General features: G+C 35.2%; 1 protein-coding gene and 2 long non-coding RNA genes across 4 annotated transcripts in view; 2 read left to right on the top strand and 1 right to left on the bottom strand.

Annotated features, from left to right (window-relative positions):
- The window catches only part of fuss (SKI family transcriptional corepressor fussel), a 171468-nt gene that overhangs the window by 99646 nt on the left and 51180 nt on the right, over positions 1 to 20642 (top strand). The window lies entirely within an intron of this gene.
- Positions 2145 to 5843, bottom strand: LOC106626325 (uncharacterized). Of its 2 annotated transcripts, none has more exons than XR_011397347.1 (4): positions 5445 to 5843; positions 4091 to 5388; positions 3703 to 4022; positions 2145 to 3620 (listed from the first exon to the last, which is right to left on the bottom strand). It is a non-coding gene; the product is annotated as an uncharacterized lncRNA (long non-coding RNA). The 2 variants fall into 2 exon arrangements; XR_011397348.1 differs by having other exon boundaries at positions 3703 to 3966.
- On the top strand, positions 12651 to 14067 carry LOC138858030 (uncharacterized). The gene is made up of 3 exons (XR_011397314.1): positions 12651 to 12771; positions 13556 to 13716; positions 13773 to 14067. It is a non-coding gene; the product is annotated as an uncharacterized lncRNA (long non-coding RNA).

Raw genomic sequence — 20642 nt, 5'->3', positions numbered from 1 at the left:
GAGATATAATTGGAATTCATATAATCGAATAAATAAATGAAACTCTCGATAATCTCATGTGTTTGTGTTAAAAATGAGTAGAATCGGATCAATACTTCCTATAGTCCTCATATACCTAATATAAAGATTATTGAACTTCCGCGTGACTTCATACCGCATATATCGGCCAATATTTGAGTTATCACGATTAAAATGAGAGAGCGTGTTTTGCTCATAACAAGGTATCTTTGTGTCTAACATAGGGCAAATCGGGTGAATTTTAGGTAAATGGTAAATTTTACCTAGCCCCCATGTAACTACATGTAATATCAGGATTTTCGAACATTCGTCTGACTTTACTCCATATGATTGGTGATGGTATATGAGGTACCTTAATGAAACAGTGGGAGAATTTTATTAGTCTGTGGCATGTTAGTAGTATGTGGTATTGGCAAAAATTGATAAAATCGGGTTAATACTACCCTCAAGTTCCATATACTACTTATAATGCTTTTCGTTCAAACCAGTTTTAAGCCGAATATGTCGGTCAGTGAGTATCAATATTTTTTTAACTTCCCGCTAAGAAAATGGAAAATTTTCTAAAAATCGGGAAGATATTGGTTTCACCCCATTTTGCAAAAATCGAGTTCTCAACAGATCTCGACGTTTTGAGGGTCGAGGAAGCTTCCCCGAACATTTCTACGATGATGTCCGTATGTCTGTATGTATGTGTGGATGTATGTGTGTGTGTGTGGATGTATGTTACCCTCTTATAACTTTTAAACGGCTCAACCGATTTGAATAAACTAAACGGCATTCCAAAGGGTTTCATTGCACTTGAATTTCGTGTGAGTTTGGACCCAATCGGACCAGTAGATTTTGAGAAATCTCAAAAATAAATTTGAATTTTGAATTTCTTCCAAACGACTTGACCGATCGACACCAAAAACTAATCAGTTCTAAACCTTGAAAAAAACACATCGTTTGCCGCAAACCGGGTCAAAATCGGTTGATTTACTTGCGAGATATTGAAAACGAAATTTCGAAGAGCTCAAAAGCAGTAAAAAAAGCGAAATTTGAACGTTAGCGTATGAAATTAGCGGGAAGTTGCAGGGATGGCCCTTGAGGCCAACCGTTTTCCACATTTTTTATGTATAAAATAGCTTCAAATATGTTCTAGAGTATAGCTGAGCAATGAAAAACTAATATCTTTCTCTATCCCCAATATATATATGATTTCCGTCTTTCCACCTGACTTCAAACCGTTCCTGTTGATCAAAATGTGATACTTTAACGAAATTTAGTGGAAATTATGTGGTTTGACACTGAATTAGAATGAAATTAGTAAATACCTTTGTCTAAACCTCACACCTTCATATAATGAATTCCGTATCTCTGGTTGATGTTTTCGACATAAGCTTATAATATAAAATTTACCCACTTTGGTCAAGTTAATATCACATTCATACATATGAATATCTCATTTCAAGATGTTTTTTGTTTACTTCTTAATGTAATTTTCGCTGACTCGAACTAAAGTGTACCGTACCCGTACTTTATGCAAAAAGTTCAAACTTCCGACTGGCTTTATATAAACGTAAAATATTTGATATATAGAAGTTTATTGCCGAAAATGTGTGAAATCGTTCGCCGAATTTCTCCACTGTCCTTAAGCTCAGTCGAATCCCAACTGAAGCTATCCTTTCAACTGTAAAAGACTCAGTTAAAGTAATCGGTATAAGTGAAAATAAGAATATGTTGGAAAGAGTTAAAGTTTTCTAAACTTCTGAAATGTAGGGACTGCCCTATGAATTGACATTAAAAACTTCCGCCAAATATGTAATTACAGTGAATATAAACACTTGTGATGGCTTGGTTAGCCCTTATGTTAGTAACGGGGTACCCACCGCTGTGTATTTGTGTTAATAGCTTAAAAAAATTCAATATTTAATTTTAAGCTCTCAAATCGTCGTTTTTTAACTTAAAAGAAAGCTATTTGTGAGTTCATTTAATTGATTTATTTTTTTTTAATAAGCTTAAACTCTAGCCATCGCCTTATTAGCAACCGGGTACCCAGGTCCACAGTGGAAAGCATAGGAAAAAAATTGTATATAATTTCTATTAATGCATGCAACTAAATTTTAATAAAAAAAAATAAAGAAATATTACAATTTTTTATATTTAATGACATTGAACACATTTTACACGATTAACTGAGTGCTCGTCACACACAGGTTGGTGACAATTGGCACAGGTCTTACGTGTCTTTCGCCGTCTTCTTATTGGCAAAGCATTGCAGACATGACAAGATCCTATTACTTTTTCCTTCCGGTTTTATCTTTTGGAGTCTCTGGACCAGGATTTATCAGGACTGTTTCTGTCAGTATATGGCCTAATACACTTTCAATGGCAATCTTTGTTGAGAAGTGGCGCATTACTTGTAGATTCGTCATGCGATGTTCAATCATCGGCAATGCTAGTTCTTCACTTAGTTTACGCATAAATTGACGACGTTCTGTCGTTTTTTTGACAATCATTTTATTATTTTCATAATAAATTATATATGCCGCAAGTGAAGAAATATCTAGCATGTTGAAGAACATTGCCATTGGCTATCTCGAAGATCGTCGTTGACTAGTGTATCTCCGCACCATTTGGTCCATTGTGTCAATTCCAGCTTTATATTTATTATACAAATTTATTATTTTTGGTTTTCGTTTAGCGTCATCACCAACTGATATATTTGAATGCATTGTCGATATCAGAATGATAGCTTTATTTTTTTTAGGAACGTAGGAACACATGGTAACCTTTTCGTGAAATCCAAAAACTGTCGAATACTGCTCCCGTGTCTCATTCGCTCCCATAATACTAGGGATGTAAGGTTTATTCTTTTTAAGCGTGCCAATAATAGTAATATTCCACGACAACAAATGGTTAGCAACTGGTACAGTACTAAATAAGTTATCCATGCAGATGTTTCTACCACTACCTCGGTACGGAGCCGCCAATTCTTTCACTACTCTTTCACCCTGATTTTTTTCTCGAGTATTATCTGTTTTACCAGTGTAGATAATCGCTTGCAAAGTATATGCGTTTTCTGGATCACAAATCCACCAGATCTTTATACCACACATCACGAATTGGAGCTGTCTTTTCTTCTTTTTTACGTTCACTTCGAGTATTACCACCGTCTAATCGAAAAAAACGCAGAACATTATGGAATGTCGTCAATCCCATCGTCGCGCCATACAGCGGATAAGAATTGGAGTGCCACATGTCAAATGTATGATCTGTATTCGAATTATTTGCTACAGCGCAAATCAAGATACCGAAGAACGAATAAATTTCGGGTATCGTAACGGACTTCTATTGATGCTGTGAGTTTGGATGGTTAGCATTGTACTCTTGGAAAATTGTTTTAGCTTTTTTATTAGTGTGACGGACGATTATATCAACCATTTCGTAGGTAAAAATTTGTTTGAAAGTCTCGCTAATTGACAACGTTTCCGTACTGCGATGAGGCCCACTCCGCTGGCGTACAACATTATGAGCTGCGGTGTGATGCTGAGTTGGTGGAGTTTTGTTTCACACTATTTTATCTTTGGCAATAAAACTTCCAGATGGTTCTTGAGCTCTTCCTAAAATAATAATAACAACATTAATTAGTTATTTAAGAAAAATAATTATTATTTCAATCATTGCTAAAAACAAATATTTTACTACTTTCAGGCTCAGCTGTTTCTACTTCATTGTCATCATCCTCACTCTCGCTACTCTCAACTTCTTCTTCTACTGCTGAATTCTCTTCAGCGATTTCTTCTGTATCTTCAGAATCTTCTGGTTCGTCACGCACTGAATTACCTTGTTGATTTTGATATCTAGCTCTATTTGCTGGAATCCAGTCTTCGTCATCGCTATCAGAAACCCTACTCGAACCACTGTCGTGTTCTCCAAGTAGTTTCCTTAAGTACTCATTCCATTCGGCTGCACTTAACCCAATAAATTAAATATTATGTGATATACGTCGTAAATAATGATAACTATATTACACAAAATTAAATGTAATTAAAATATTTAAAAATGTTAAATATATGTAACGTTTACTTACCGAGGATAGTCAGCTCTCGATAATTGTTCCATAGCTTTATTTTTCACTGTCAAGAGAACACCAAATGAAACCCGTCTAATCCCACCAACAATCTGTTACATACTAAAACAAAAAATAACCTTGAGTTTTTCTTTCTCTCTCGAACGGCATCTGCTCGCCTCCGAACAATAAAAGCCGGCCGACTACCTGGGGTGTCCCAAATAGGTTTCAGATGTTATTCACGATTCTACGTTGCTATTATTATTTTTTTCTTTAAATTGTCACTGACTATTAATATTTGAATAAAATTTTTTTTTAAATAAAATAAACAAAATTTTTAATACTTAGTACCAGGTTGCTAAAAGACGTCGGTAAAGTTGGTTACTAACATAAGGGTTAATGGGGCAGCTGGACAACTTATGCAAATTCATTTCCTTGTTCTTTTCGAACAACTCTGTGGACAAAATTTTTGGAACCTTCTGTTGGTTTGATAGGACGATCAAAAAAGCCTCATCCTCAGTTTCTGGACACCAATTGAAAAAGTTCTAAAATCTATTCAATACAAAAGAAATGAACAAATTTCAATTGAATGAACTGTTCAGTAAAAGTCACGGTGTCACATATAACAAAGTTGTTGTTCATTCTCGACCCAGAATGCCCAGAGCTTCACTATATAATAGTTTTTGCTCGATGCTGAATTGCGCGTGTGTGGCTGTGTGTTGGGCTTCAACCGCGTGTACATGTGGTGTGTCGCTAATCTCACTTATTTTATCTGCGAGCAGAGCTACTTTGTCCAGGGGATCGTTGCTGATGGAAATTATTAGTCGCATGTTGGAAGGTAACCGATTCATCCAAATAGACTTGAGTATGTTATCGCTTATTTCGCTGCCTGCTAAACTACGCATCTCGCGCAAGAGTTGTGATGGACGCATGTCACTAAGCTCTTGTTCTTGTAGTAGCTTTTTACACGTTTTTGCTCGGAGTCTGTGAATTTCGTAATTATGCGATTTTTTAGTGTTTAGGTACATGTCGCTGTTCGGTGGATTGAAAATAATGTCACATATTTGTGCTAGCACGTTGCTTTCTATTGCGGCCACGACAGTGTGATACTTGGTCTTATTGCTCGTTATCCATGCAGCAATAAATTGTGACTCCACTTGTGCGATCCAAAGTTCTGGCTTTGCGTGCCAGAATGGAAGAATTTTAATGGACACTCTAGCAACTTCCACGCTGCGAGGCTGCAAATTTTTTGCCAACTGATTTAGCGCGTCCTCTTCGGCCATTTTTGCTTCCGTCGGGGTCACCAATATGTGGGATGTCTACAATAATGTTCAATTAGTTACTTTCCAATAAATGATATAGTGTGATTACCTACAAAAATAGTGATGACGTGCTTACAGCTGGACGATGCGTGATGAAAAGGAAAGATGAAGGTACGTCAGCATGACAGATAGTGTAGGTTGAATGTTGCCATCTGCTTTATAAATAACTCTGCAAAGTTGCATTTGTGATTTCCACTCAAGTTATCGAGTTGTGGTCACGCGTTGTTGATGGCTGTCTAACCAGAGAACTTAGAAGAACGAGTAGGTGCAGGTTCGACAGCGAACATTTGTAAAATTTTATCAAGGAGCTCACCCTATACGCAGGAGAAACAAATAACATTTCTCGCTTTTATAACAGCGGTGAATCTGTACACATACGCTCTCTTTACATAACCAACCGGCTAATATTGAAGAGAATAAAATATGTATGCCAAAATGGGAATATTGTTATGCTATTTGAAATATATTTCCTTTTATTGAATTATTATTTTATTTATTAATTTTTAAACTATTTTATGTTAATTTATTTTTACTTTATTATGAGAAATATATCAAAATACTTTTAAATTATTACTAATAAAGTATTTTGATATATTTCTTAAAATAGATCATGTACTTGACACAATTATGGAGTCATAAAAGCACAGAATTGTGTTTTGCCGTCGGCATTTTCATATCATGTGTAAGTTATATTTTTATTATATTTAGACTGTTCCTTTATTCGGTAGCGACGGTGTTGTCGACTACCACGAACTATTTAAATAATAGTTATTTCATTTATTATCACTACTTTTACTATAAGTAGTTTGAATATTTATGTGCGTTGTGATTGATAGCGACGGTGTTGTCGACTACCACGGAATTATGTTATTTTAAATAAACACAAGTTGAGTTCCGTTCTTAAACTGTTTTATTAAAATTACATTTCTCTTATTTATTACCTACTATTACTATCGCCGCTACTGCCGTTGACGCTGCTTTTCTAAGTTTCTGCTGACGCCTAAGCTTGTGTAAGGCATTGCGTTACATCCGCCGGTCACACGTTCGGTGGCTACTGCAAGGTGTTGAATTGCGGCTGTCGGTCATTCAGAAATCCAAACTGCATAGGTTGCAATTTTGGCAGTTCAAAGACTGACTTAGTTAACTATTGTTAACTTATACATGTAAAGAAATATGAAAGAAAAATATTTGTAAATTTGTCTACAAACAACATATGTATCTAGATAAGAACACTCATTACTTCATATGAAATCTCCGTTGACACGGTCAACCAATGATCGAAGCTCACGTTTTTTGCTTTTATGTCAAAGAGTCAATCTGTCGAAGGACTGACGCGACGACAAGGCGTCACAACATTGTGTTGTTGGTAGAAAATCCGAGATGTGCCGAAAAATAAACGAGCGCTCGCCGATTTTCACCTATCCCTTTGCCGCTCTAACAGAATGAAAATCTTGTTGTGTGATTTACTACAAATTTAGGATTTATCAATTTGGCTGCCATATTGATTTCTTATGCTGCTCATGCTATTTGAGAGAATTGTTGTTTTTGTATAACAATGTTTTAATTTTTCTATGCATATATGTATATGTATATACTTATGTAGATGTGCGTATGCATTACTTATTTTGCAATGTCATACGCATATTTGTACATACATACTTACATATAGAGCAGTGCGCGCGCATGTATTTATTGATAAGATTATATTATTATATGATATAATATAACATATTGATGTACATATGTATATACATAAATTATTAATTCTGCAACAATTGAAATTAGAAAATTATGAAAATAGTAAAATATCATTTTTTGCATAATCTTTCACATGTTATCAATGTAGCATTTGTGCAAAAATTCATATATTATCAATTTTTCATCATAACAATCGTTTATATGGCAAAAAATAATCATGCATATGTGCAGTGGCATTTGTATTTTTTGTTCAAAGTGTTTAATTTTTCTCTTTAGGTTGGTAGATACGTATTTTGTCAGAGAACGTTGTTATAAATTCTCGTTTCTGTTAAATAACAGCAAATACTACAGAAAATGGTGAACTCTTTGATCTCAATTTTTCAGCTCTGTTAACCGTCCAACCAAGCATCATACAAAATTCAATTTGCACCTTCTCGATCTTCTCAGTTTTCTGGTTTTGCTTACCTAACGGTTATTTGTATCATCTAAAACTAATCGAGTTAGATATAGGGTTATGTACATATGGATGATCACTATGATGAGATGAGTTGAATTCCGGGCGGCTGTCTGTCCGTCTGTGCAAGCTGTAACTTGAGTAAAAATTGAGATATCTTTATAAAAATTGGTACACATGTTTCTTGGTACACTGTCACGCCCGCAAAACGCCATTAACCAAAAAAAAAAAATTACCATAACTAAGCTCCACAGTAAGATACAAGACTGTTATTTGTAAACAGGATCACATTAGGGAGGGGCATATGCAGTTTAAAATTTTTTTTTAAAGTGGACGTGGTCCAGCCCCCTAATAGGCTTAATGTGCATATCTCCTAAACCGCTAAAGCTATAATAACATTTCACAGAGAGCAAACGTTTTTAGCACCTCTATTGAATGTGTGAAAATGGGTGAAATCGGGTGACAACCCCGAACACTCCCCATATAACGGTACTGTTGAAAACTACTAAAAGCGCGATAAATCAAGCACTAAACACTTCAGAGACATTAAATTTTATCTCTGAGATGGTATGAGTGATTTGGTAGGAAACACGTTCACACTTATACAGGGGGCATGGCACCGCCCACTTTTAGGTAAAAACCCATATATTAGGATGTGCTTAACCGATATCTACCAAATTTGGTACAAAACATTTTTCTCATATTTCTATATTATAGCGCGAAATGGGCAAAATTGGATTCCAACCACTCCTATTTCTCATATAACACAGTTTTAAATTCTTTCTGATTCTTTCATTTTCCACTATGCAAACCAAGCAACAATAATTCTATCGGGGTAAAACTTTGCGTGAATAATGCGTTTAAAGAATGTCACCTTCTGACCAAAAATTGTCTAAATCGAACCAAAACAGTTCAAGCCCCTAGGTACTGAATATGTGGACCCCAGTGGCTATAGTTGACTTTTTACCGAAAATATCGGTCAATGTATAGGATATTAATACTTGTATAATTGAAATTTGTTTGAGGTCAATTTATTAGGTCAATGTAAATATCTTTTCTTTATATATATAGTATATGTATTATAACTTCGTTTGACTACAGATTACGACTTACTTATCTATTACACAAAAGCGAAGTTCTAGTCAGGGGTTGCCAGACGTTATTATTTAATAATAGGGGACATGCAGCGTTGCCAGTAATATTATTTTTCTCAACACTCCTTCTCAAAGCTGCATGTCTAACTTTACAAACTCAAATTAAAAGTAAACATATTCAATGCAATCCCATCATACTAACAAATTTAATATGTTTAACCTTACGCAAGTTTTTAGTTAGTACATCTGAAATCATACTTTCCGTTGGTACATACTCGATTTCAATTTTCTTATTCTTGTACAAATCTCTTATATGATGATGCCTAATGTATATGTGCTTACTACGCGCATGAAATTTGGAGTTCTTTGCAAGGCTCAGTTCGCTCTGGTTGTCGCTGTATATCTTCACTCCCGGGACATCGCCGAAACCCATTTCATTAACAAGTTTCGTAATATACGACGCTTCTTTAGTTGCTGACGAAAGCGCCACATATTCCGCCTCCGTAGTACTCAGTGCCACGACCGATTGCTTCTTGGACTCCCAAGCAAATGCAGCACCTGCAGCGAAGAAGGACCAGCCAGCTTTTCACCTTCAGGTAGCTCTTCCAATGACCACGTATTGTTGGCACGCAGCGAATTAATCTCCTTCTGCATCGAATCTCTCCATTCCTTAGCCTGCGCCGTGCCCAACGCCTCGCTGACTGTATTTGGCACCTGAATGTCATCGGCAGCTATGACATTCACCACGTTGTATTGTTTACGTGGCCGTCCAGGTCGACCAGTATATAGATTTTTAGGTCGCCCTGGGCCTCTCTTACGGCCTCCTTGATTGTTGTCGTCGGTTTCTTCTGCTACTCCCTCAGTTTCATCGTCATGACTTTCTTCAGTGGCCACAGCTTCTCTAGCAGGATTCACCTTATCTGCCACAAAGTCATCAAACTGCAGATCAACAGCGTCACACGCTGACTGGTCTTGAAGTTCAGCTAGTTTCACATCAGCAACGTTTGCGGCTCCCTTGCTGCCATGTTTTACCAAGTCATCTTCTGGGAATATGACATCTCTAGCATCAATAATCGTTTGCTTTTCAAGGTTGTGCAAACGATACGCCTTCGCAGTCTCGGAGTATCCGACCAACATGTATTCAACACCTTTTGGTTTGAACTTCTTCCGGTGAGTTTTATCCAGTACAATCGCCCTCGCGCCAAACACTCTCAGGTGAGATACCGATGGCTTCTTGCCCGACCACGCCTCGTACGGCGTCACTGATTTAATCTTCATTCCAGTCTGTGTCTCGGCAAATACCTTAAACTGTTTAAATTTATCAAATATTTCGCCTCTTGTCTTTAAGAAACACACAGACACATAGCGCGTTTTATCGTCTATAAATGTCGCAAAATACCGTGCACCGCCAATGGAGGGCTTATTCATTGGCCCACAAATGTCAGTGTGCACCTGGTCAAGAATGTCCGCAGACCTATTCTCTGATCTTTTACCGAATTGCTTTTCGCAAATCTTACATTTTGCACACGTTTCACACACATGTTTTTTTATATCAAAACTCATGTTTGCATCCAAGCCGACCCCCATGCCATTTTTGGCCATCCTTTGTAAACTCGTGTAAACGTCATTTAAACTTGACAACAAAATGATCGCAAGCATTTCATCAGGAACCGTTAACTCTATTTCTTGCAGTTTTTCAACTATATCGGAAAAACTATTCACATGCGTTCCAATGCTATCATTTGCACTCATTTTCAAATATAACAATTGTTTAAACAAATTAATACGACGCGCGGGGCCTTTTGGCGTATGTATTTCCTTTAATTTGTTCCACGCTTCCAACGCTCTTTTACAGTGCTTCACATTATTTATTTGTGACGGCTTTATGCACAGCATGATGCTCGCAAGCGCTTTCTCGTCTTTGGCGTCGAACTGTGCATTTTGTTCTTCGCTCCCATTTTCGCTTTTTGTTAAGTGACCACATACAACTGGCCATAATTCAGTATGTATCAAAACGATTTTCATTTGAATAGCACATGCACTATAATTGTCATCGTCTAGCTTTTCTATGGCGAACATTCCCGAATTCATTTTAAGCATCACTTGTCCAGAAAGTTCAGAATAATCGCGAACGAACAATTCACTTTCACAAGATTTGCTAAAAACACGTGTTTTTCACACACCGAGTCTGTCAATACATACATATACATACATATATGTACATGCGTGTCCAGAAATTCCAAAATATTCTACCGATGAAATATTCAATTTCACACGCACTCTTTTTTACACGTTCCTGGGCCCATAACCTGTTTGAGGTCAATTTATTAGGACAATGTAAGAATCTTTTCTTTATATATTGTATATAGTATATGTATTATAACTTCGTTCGACTACGGATTACGACTTACTTATCTATTACACAAAAGCGAAGTTCTAGTCAGGGGTTGCCAGACGTTATTATTTAATAATAGGGGACATGCAGCGTTGCCAGTAATATTATTATTCTCAACAAAATTCATATAATAAAATAAATAAATGAAACTCTCGATAATAGTATGCCTCTGTACGACTCTAGTTTTTGCAAGTTGCAAGTGTATAGAATGTTCGGTTACACCCGAACTTACCCCTTCCATATTCTGGTATAAGTATTATTTAAGCCAGCAGCATCAATATATTATATCTAAAACGCAGACTATTGCGTAGGAAAATGTTGTACAAAAACTTTGAACTTTTTGCCTGTATCACTCTATTTCACAAAGATTTTATTATTTCAGAGTTATTTTTCAATACAGCTTTAATGACAGTGTTCAACATACTTTAAACGTGTACTCCTCATGCGAAAAGTATGTTGAACATTTCAATCAAACTTTCAATCCAAAATATTTAAGAATGTTATACGTATGATTATATGTTTTAACATTAATTCTTATTCACTTGTTGCATTTTTGCATGATGTGGTTTCAATGCTTAATTGTTTGGAGTTTATTTATAATAAGACTCGCCCACCTAGTTGTTCTTATAGCGTACCTGAAATTATAGAATTTTTGCATCAATCTACAATCCTAGTTGACATTTTTTTACCCTTATTTTCACGTTTGAACTGTAAAAGGGCATGAAACGTAAAATAAACACTATTCTTAATTATCAAAAAATCCTTACCTTTCTCGCAGTGACATATGTATTTGCCAGATATTTGAAAATTTCATCTTAGACGCTTTGGATAAGTTCGATTTGTAGGCAACGATCTTACCGTATACGACTTTTAACGGTATGCTAGTTTTCACAAGATATATTTAATATGTATTTTAATTTTTCAAGATTTACCAGTTACATAGACGAAAGGACGATTTGAAAGGCAGTATCGTGAATTTGATTCGGACTTTTTAATGTACTTACATAAAAAAGCTATCGTCTTGGTTATTTTATGATTGCGAGTTTGTTGTTGATACGTATATTTATAATCGTTTAGCTAAGTTGAAAAACAACAAGCTAATAATAAGCTCCATTTTTACTGACTCCTTTAATTTTTTACAAAATTGTTAATTCGTTTTTAAATGGGATACACATACCCACATATGTATGTATAACTGTACGTCTATATACTTATGTAATATGTTAACATGTTTAAGAGGCTGTTTGGCTAATGTAAAACCGAACTATTGCCTTTCTTCTCACGTTCTTTATTGTTTTGTAAGACAAATAACACTTATATGCTTTAAAATCGCTGACTGGGTTTAGTGATAATAAAAATAACAATAACATGAAACGATTATTTTGAAGTAGAACTACTCAACCTAAGCTATTCTTACAAAAAATCAAATTTCAAAATAATAGGATAAGTGGGAGGAATCAAAAAAGCGAAAAGAATGTTTTTGAAAGAAAGAAAACAAATCAAATGCGGATTGACTAAATAATATGAATTTATTTATTTATGCAAAGAGCGTACAAGATGCCGTTTACTGATTGTCTCATGAGAGTAATTCATTTCAACTAAACATATATGTGGTTGTTGTATGTTTCTGCATCCCCTTCAAATAGTATCATTTGGTTTTAATGCATACTCATATTGCAGCAAGTCATTGAGTGCGAACGTGATGTTAGTTGTTACAGTCAGCTTTCCAACACAGTGAGGTAACTCCATTGATTATTTATAACGGGTTGTTGTCGCTTATATTGCCTTAAGAAACAAGATTGTACAGCACAGTGTCTAGCATAAATTCTGCTCCCTACGAAATACGAATACTTAATTAAATATTTACATAAAAATAACCAAAATATTGTTAAAAGTTTTAGCTAATATAATCCTAATATATATTTTTTTTAATAAAAAATTTAGAAATTTTTTTTATTCACTTATGTCAATAATAATTTTAATATGATGAATATGTAGCACAATGTATGAGTGCTCTTATCACTGTAACAAAATTGAAATAAGTACCACGTTATGCAAAGCAAAACGATCGGGTTGAAAGAACAATGGTTTTTACAATGTCTGTCTCTCTGTCCAAAAAAGAGATATATTTTCAGGTTTAAGCAAACAGTTTATTAATTTTTTATCTGATGTACAAGTTGATTATTATTTTATAAATTTATAATTTAACTGCATTAAATTCTCATAAATATGGCTGAATTCGAAAACATACTACTGCAAAGTATCGATACAGTATGGCTATAGTAATTAAGTACAGGTTGGTTGAGAGTAGTAGTAGTAGTAGCTCACCAAGAAATAACACTACTAGCTCAACATTTTTTTTCTCAAGTTGGTACATATGTCGTGAGAACCCATACAAAGTTACTAGTCATTCTGATAATTAATTATTTGTTTACAAGCCATTTGAAGTTGACGTGTCAGAGTATTTTTTTAATATGGATGAAATAAAATATCGTGCAGTGATTAGATTCTTTGTTTTGAAAGGTTTAAAAGCAAAGAAAATTTCTGAACAATTGTTAGAAGTTTATAAGGAGTCCTCACCTTTAAAACGCACCGTTGAATTTTGAGCTGGTGAATTTAAACGTGCTTGAAGACGATCCACGTAAAGGATGACTAAAAACCGCAACCACACCAGAAATCATTGAGTAAGTTCATAATAAGATATCTGCGGTAAAAGAATCAACTCTGAATATTATTGCAGCTTTTGAGATCAGCTGGATGAAAAAATTCGTGAGAAAAGACCTGGTTTGCAGCACAAACAAATCAATTTAATCAAGACGATGCTGCTCACAAAGGTGTTTTAACAATGACAAAATTCAACGAATTAAAGTACGAATTGCTTGAGCATCCACCGAATTCAGCAGATTTGGCCTTACAGCGACGGGTATTTGTAGAGCTTCCGGAAAATCATTATAGGGATGGCACAAAATTAGTGGAGTATCATTGGAATATGTGTATTGAAGATAAGGCAGATTATATTAAATAAAAAAATATATTTCGTACCAAAAACAGTATTTTCTCATTTCGAGCGCGAAAACTTGTCAACCGATCTGTATACATCGTCGGTATGCAACGTCAAACAATATGCAAAATGCTGCGCTGTATAATTTGACGTTACAGAATACTTTTACTGAAAAGTTTTCTTTCGCAATAAGCTGGTTTTTTTTGAGAGCGTATAGCGAAAAAAAATGTTAAAGTTAAAACCAAATAGTTTAATTATAGATAATTTTTTCCGTTTCATAAAAAATACAAGCAACAACATAATTAAAATATATAGGAAAATATGTTATATTCTTGGTATCTTGAGTACATTATAACTTATAATTAACTAATAACAAGCTTTACAAACCCACTCCGCCATCGTTGCATATGAATATATCAAAAAGCATCTACTTTATTGGTGATGCCCGATTTTCTCTGGCAAGGGACTTTCAGTGGTAAAATTCTATAAACTTTAACATCCATTACTCAAAGAGACCGTGAATAGATTACATTCATATTAACATATTATTACCTTATATTATAACTCATTGACTCAACCAAATAGTATATGGGTGCTAGGGTAATTCGTAGAGTAATTTCGCACATTTTCGTCAGTAAACTACATATATCTATTATTCTTTGCTATATCTTACATATTGACCAAAATATGTGGTATAAAGCCAACCGGAAGTTTAAATTATTATTGTTATTAAGTATAGACAAATACCAAATTCTGCGCCCCTTCTAAGCCTACTTTGTCTTAACAACAAAATTTATAATTTTTTTAAATTATTCAGGTCATTTAATTAAAACAAAACACCGTCATATACCAAATAATTAACATAAATATTAGAAAATTATTATAATAAATCGGTCCAGTAGAACCTGAGAAATCGTGGATATCGTTTTGAAAAAGACAGTTTCGGGCAAAACGAGCTTAGAGTTGAACGACACCAAAACGGTTAACTTTGAAAATAATTGGAATTTTAAAAATTTGGTTTAGAAAGCTATTTTTATGCATCTGAGCTGTATATGTAAAAAATAATCTGATATTTTAAAATCTCTAGACAAGAAAACCTTCTTAAGAGTTTGGCCACTTAATTTTCAATTGATAATGTTGTCAAGTCTGCCGGTCTTACTTGACACATTGTAGAGAGCAGGTAGATTTTGGACTATTCATTTGTATTGCAGTAAGTAAATTTAGAACGATATCTATTAATTCGTTTGAACCAATATAATTTCAAACGTCCATTGGTGTACTGCTATGAGAAAATTTTCTGCAAATGGTTTGTACTTCGTTGCATCTCCTTACAGTTCCTCAAACAATTAATCGAGTGTTTGCGGCGTGTTAATTTATTCATGGATTATTAGAAAAATGAAACTTGTAGGGAAAAATAAGAATAATAACCCTTTTAATATTAAAAAACAATTATTGTGATAAATTTCTATTGTTTCTACACAAAACATGTACATACCCAACATTCGCTGCTATTCTCAAACAATTGATCGAACGAGTTTTCGCGCACAGCTACCCGCAATGAACTCAGCGAAGCAAGCAAGTACTATAAACAGTACTCTTAGCGCGGTACAACATATTATTTATCATCAACAAGAAAATATTTAAAAAGTTGAGTACAATCTATCAATAAATTGAGGAACTGTATATCCTTCAAATCAACGTGAGTTAAAAACTTAACACATGGGCTGAAAATGACCTGGTCTCATACATAGATGGCGCTAGTTTTATTGAATTCACCTCATTTTCAGTTAGTACTAACTTTCTAACTAGTTTGCGAGTTATTTTCCTAAGAGTGCCGCTACTTATGTTGTTTTAAAAACTTTGGATGATAAACAATTTCGTGCTTAAATTTCATACTACTTCTTGATGGCAAAAAAGACCGTTCAGGCGAAGCAATGGCTTGAAGAGTGTTATGGTGATTTCGCACTTTCAAAAACACACAATAAAACGTGGTTTGCTGACTTCATACGTGTTCGTTGAGCCACCAATGATGCAAAGCATAGTGAACATCCAAATGGGGCTATAACACCAGAAAACATAAAAAAAATCCAAAAAATCGTTCTGAATAACAAACCGAAATTTTCGCGTCGATATGTAACAATAGATGAAACCTGGATTCATCAATTCACTCCGGAATCAAAACGATCGTCATCTGGATGGACAGCAACTGGTGAAATACGCCCAAAGCACCCGAAAGCAAAACTATCAGCTGGAAAATTTATTGCGTCGGTAATTTGGGATATGAAAGGCGTAGTATTCGTCGACTACCTTGAGAAGGGAAAAACCATCAAAGTGACTATTATATAGCGTTAGTGAAACGTTTGAAGTCCGAAATTGTAAAAAAGCGACCGCATATAGCAAAGAAAAAACTTTGTTTCATTAAGACAACGCACCGTGTCACCAGCAGATCAAAACAATGACAAAAATGCATGAATTGCCCTTTGAATGCGGCAGTAACCCACCTTATTCTCCAGGTTTGGCTTCCAGCGACTATTAGTTGTTCGCCGATACGAAATTTTGCACGAATAAAGAAGTTATCAATGAAACTGTGGCCTATTTTGAGGCAAAAGACAAATCGTTCTACAGAAGTAATATTGGAATGTTAGAGCGGCGCTGAAATGATTATGTTGCTCTTGGTAGAGATTATATTGATGAATAGAGCCAATTTTTAACAAAAACAAAACCGTGTTTTCTTTGTTAGGCTCTTTTCAGCTCATGTGTTAATGACTTAAGTAAACCTCTGTTTTTGATTTATCTTACAACTATTCTTGTCAATGATTTTAATATGATAACATTGAATTCAGCAACTAAAATATTGCCTTTTTCTTTGCATACGGCAAACACTGAAAACAGCATCTAAAACATTTTATCTCATTACAAAATTTATTACATTATGTTACTGAATTTTATAACCTTGTTGTGTTTGTATCACCTCAAACTAATCGAGATAGATATAGAGTTATATATTTATAAATGATCAGGATGACGAGTTGAATTCCAAGTTACTGTCTGTCTGTCCGTCCGTGCAAGCGTTAAATGGGCGTAATTGAACCCCTGCTCCCAAAAGGACATTAATATAAAACTTATAAAATGCCATCACTAAGCACTAAAATAAAAGAGCGATAAATAAACTACTAAAAGCGTGTTATTTAAATTCGGGAAAAATGTTGCTTCGACAATTATATATTCTTATGTCCAAAATGGGTTGAATAGGTTCAATTCTTCCCTTGGCTCCCATATACCTAATATGTTATAAAGATTTTCGAATTTCCAGTTGACTTTATACAATACAATATACATATGTCGGCAATGTGGGAGTTATTTTAATGAAATTGAGAAAGCGTATTCTTTTATTAACAGTGTACTTCTGCGCATTAAATGGATAAAATCGGGCGAAAACTTTTCTCAGCCCCCATATAACTGATATTCAGGCCAACACGTATTTTTCACAAACGAAATCGTACTATAATAATTGGGTCGTGTATATATGGTACCGTCTGTCCAAGGCAGACTGAGTGCTTTTATCTGTGACTGTTTTGGTTAATGTCACCGGACCATTGTTAGTTCGAGATATACGTAAAGAAATGGACAACAGTATCCAAAGTATAAAGATGCTGGTCTTTCACTGGGATTGCCAGAAGATGATTACTGCAGCTGCATTAAATTGCACAGGAACACAAATTTGTCTTCTATTTAGCACTGATGAGATGTTTCCTGATCCGAGCACAAATTTTGTGGCATAATCAGAAAGATTCAATTACTGATGATATGTATATTGTATTGACAGGTAGGTCGTAGGTTGCGAGTTATGGGCTTTCACCTAAATATGGGCAGTGTCACGTTCAATTTTCTTGAACTCAAAAATTATATTATTTATACATATTTGTTCTGAGCAAGTTTAGTTGTTTTAGCTTAAGTTGAGTTATGTTTATTAAACCTACAAGTATTAATAGCAGTAGTAACATATTATATATGGTGCGTACACCGTAATACATTGTCGTCTGCCAGACTGTTGCAACCGGAGAAAATGTGTGCCGTTTTAAGAATAAGCTATCAAAATATTTTTCATTTTTTTTTTAATTTTCAAAACGTTTGGCACGAGGTAATAACCAACAAAATGGTTTGTCATTAATTTCGGACGATGCATTCATTGTACTCTTTAATATGACCAGACGGCAGGTGTGTAAAATACTTTCAACGTCATATCTACCTTTGCTGGGCTTAATAGATCCCGGTTTCATGTAAGGTTGGTATAGCCAAATATCAATTTTGGTAAAATACATACAGTCTGCCATCCACTGGCTCTTAGACTATAAGGACAAGGGTACTTCATAAGTTATGATCGGACCTTATTAGACATGAGATGGTAAACCTTTAGGGCACTATTCGTGCAAAGTTTTATTCCGATGTCTTTATTGGTGCTATGTATACTGCAAAGGGAAAAAATCCGATGGAATTTAAAATAAAATGTTTACAAGTAGGTGTAGTTGTGTTTCACCCTGTAAAATGACAGAATGGTATTATTTACAGACTTTGGTTGAGTCATTCTTGAGATATAGGATTTCACCATTGTCCAATTTTTAAACCAATTCTTATGTAGCTCTTAAGCACCATATTTTATGTGAAAATGAATGCTTCTGACATATTTATAACGCATTTAGTTGTTTTCAACTTAAACGTTATATGGGGAGTAAGCGGGATTGTAATCCGATTTCACCGATGTGTTCACAGTGTCTAAGAAGGTACCGAAAGAATTTGTCGTAAGCAAGTATGTATATAGCTGGGCGTGGCAATAATCCGATTATGCCCATATGCTACATCATTCTCCTCATAGAGTCAAGACACATGTACAAAGTTTTATCACAAGATATCAGTTTTTACTCAAGTCATCACTTGCACAGACAAACGAACCGGACTTTATATTCATTATTAACTACTAAATTAAGTCTACACATATTTCAGTTTTTGTTTACAATTAACAGTCAGTTTTACAAATTGTTTGTATGCATGTATGTATGATTGTAGGATTGTAAGTACGTAACTTTTTTTCAGTGGCACTGAAACTGAATAGGACTGTAGCAAAAGAGACAACAGTTTGAGTGGCCCTGCAAAAACACAAAAAAATGTCCCTATAACAATGCATCAACTATCCGTGCTCCCATTTAAGAAATAAATTTACTTAAACACATTCTTAAAGAAAGTGAAAATACCGCGTGTGGCTAAATAATGAATATGGTCTAAGAAACTAAAAATGTAGGCTTAGCCACAATACATTTCAATTCGTATACAACATGGTAACACCATGTCAACAAGTCAGCTGCTAAAGTGCTCTTTGTATATCGGTTTTTATACGATATCGCATTACCAGCAGCACAAAATAATTCGGTCCAAGAACCATCAACAACATCAACAGTCAAGTCACGCATTTCTTGTCCCGAATCTTCAACTAATGAGCTCACGCACATCTCCCCAGCACCGAACAACAACACGTGCTGATGTCATTAAAATTTCGACAATAAAGTGAATCAATTAACTCGACAACTGGTCTCAATTCGGAAATTAAATTACTGCTCGACCATATATGGGCAGATACGCTAAAGAAGCTCCCTAACATGACAAAGCCCGCAGGAATCTATCAGCCAACAAAACATACGGCTCAGCACCACTTATCTACTACACCGGGATCTCTTTTTTCCTGAAGGCTCGAAGACACCCGACAAATTCAAAAATACCAAGATAGAGTTCGACAAAGTGTTACAATTATGAATCGCTCAACGTTCGAAAAGCTCCTGGTTCCGAAGAATTCCGGTGAGTGGCGACCTTGTGGAGATTATCTACACTCCACGCTCGTACATTAGCAGATCGATATCCCGCTTTTTTAATCAAATACCTGTCACCAAAAAGATGTTGACATAACAGTCATTTTAACACCGTTCGGTCCATTCGAATTTCCGTTTATAACGTTCGGACTTCTAATTGCTGCAAAAACAGCAGTTATCTTCGTTCGCTTCTCGAACGGCTCATTAATTATGGTATATGGTTGTCGTATTTAAGTGTCACTACGTTCCGTTTTGGTCAGTCCGAAGTGACTTTTTTGGGACACCGCATCCCAGCAACAGGAATCTTACCTCTTCTAGGTAAAGAAGACGCGATTGGTAACTTTCCTCGTCCAACAATGATCTGAAAACTGAGTTCCTCGGCATGATTCACGCTTTTCGGTACGAATACATGCAATAAATTTAAATAATAGGTTCACACCCGGTCCCTTGGACACCCTAAGGGGAAGAAACATTCATCAGATGAAAATAAGTGGTCCGGGAAGCAACGATATTAGCCTACCGCAACACAACGCTCCCTTGGGAAATATTTACTGATACCTCCAAATATTTTGGTGTTGTCCCTGTTTAAAGACGTGGACAAGATTAGGAACCATTAGCTCTGAGGAAGCACAGTCCATACGACCGTGGTCTTCACGCTATCTACGCAGCTTTACGAAAATTTGCTATATTTTGGAGCACGATATATTACGATATTTACGGATCACAAACCTTTGCTACACGCTTACTCGAA

Source organism: Bactrocera oleae, chromosome X (assembly GCF_042242935.1).
Source record: "Bactrocera oleae isolate idBacOlea1 chromosome X, idBacOlea1, whole genome shotgun sequence".
In the NCBI taxonomy this organism is placed as follows: Eukaryota; Metazoa; Arthropoda; class Insecta; order Diptera; family Tephritidae; genus Bactrocera; species Bactrocera oleae.
This window is presented reverse-complemented; position numbering and strand designations above follow the sequence as displayed.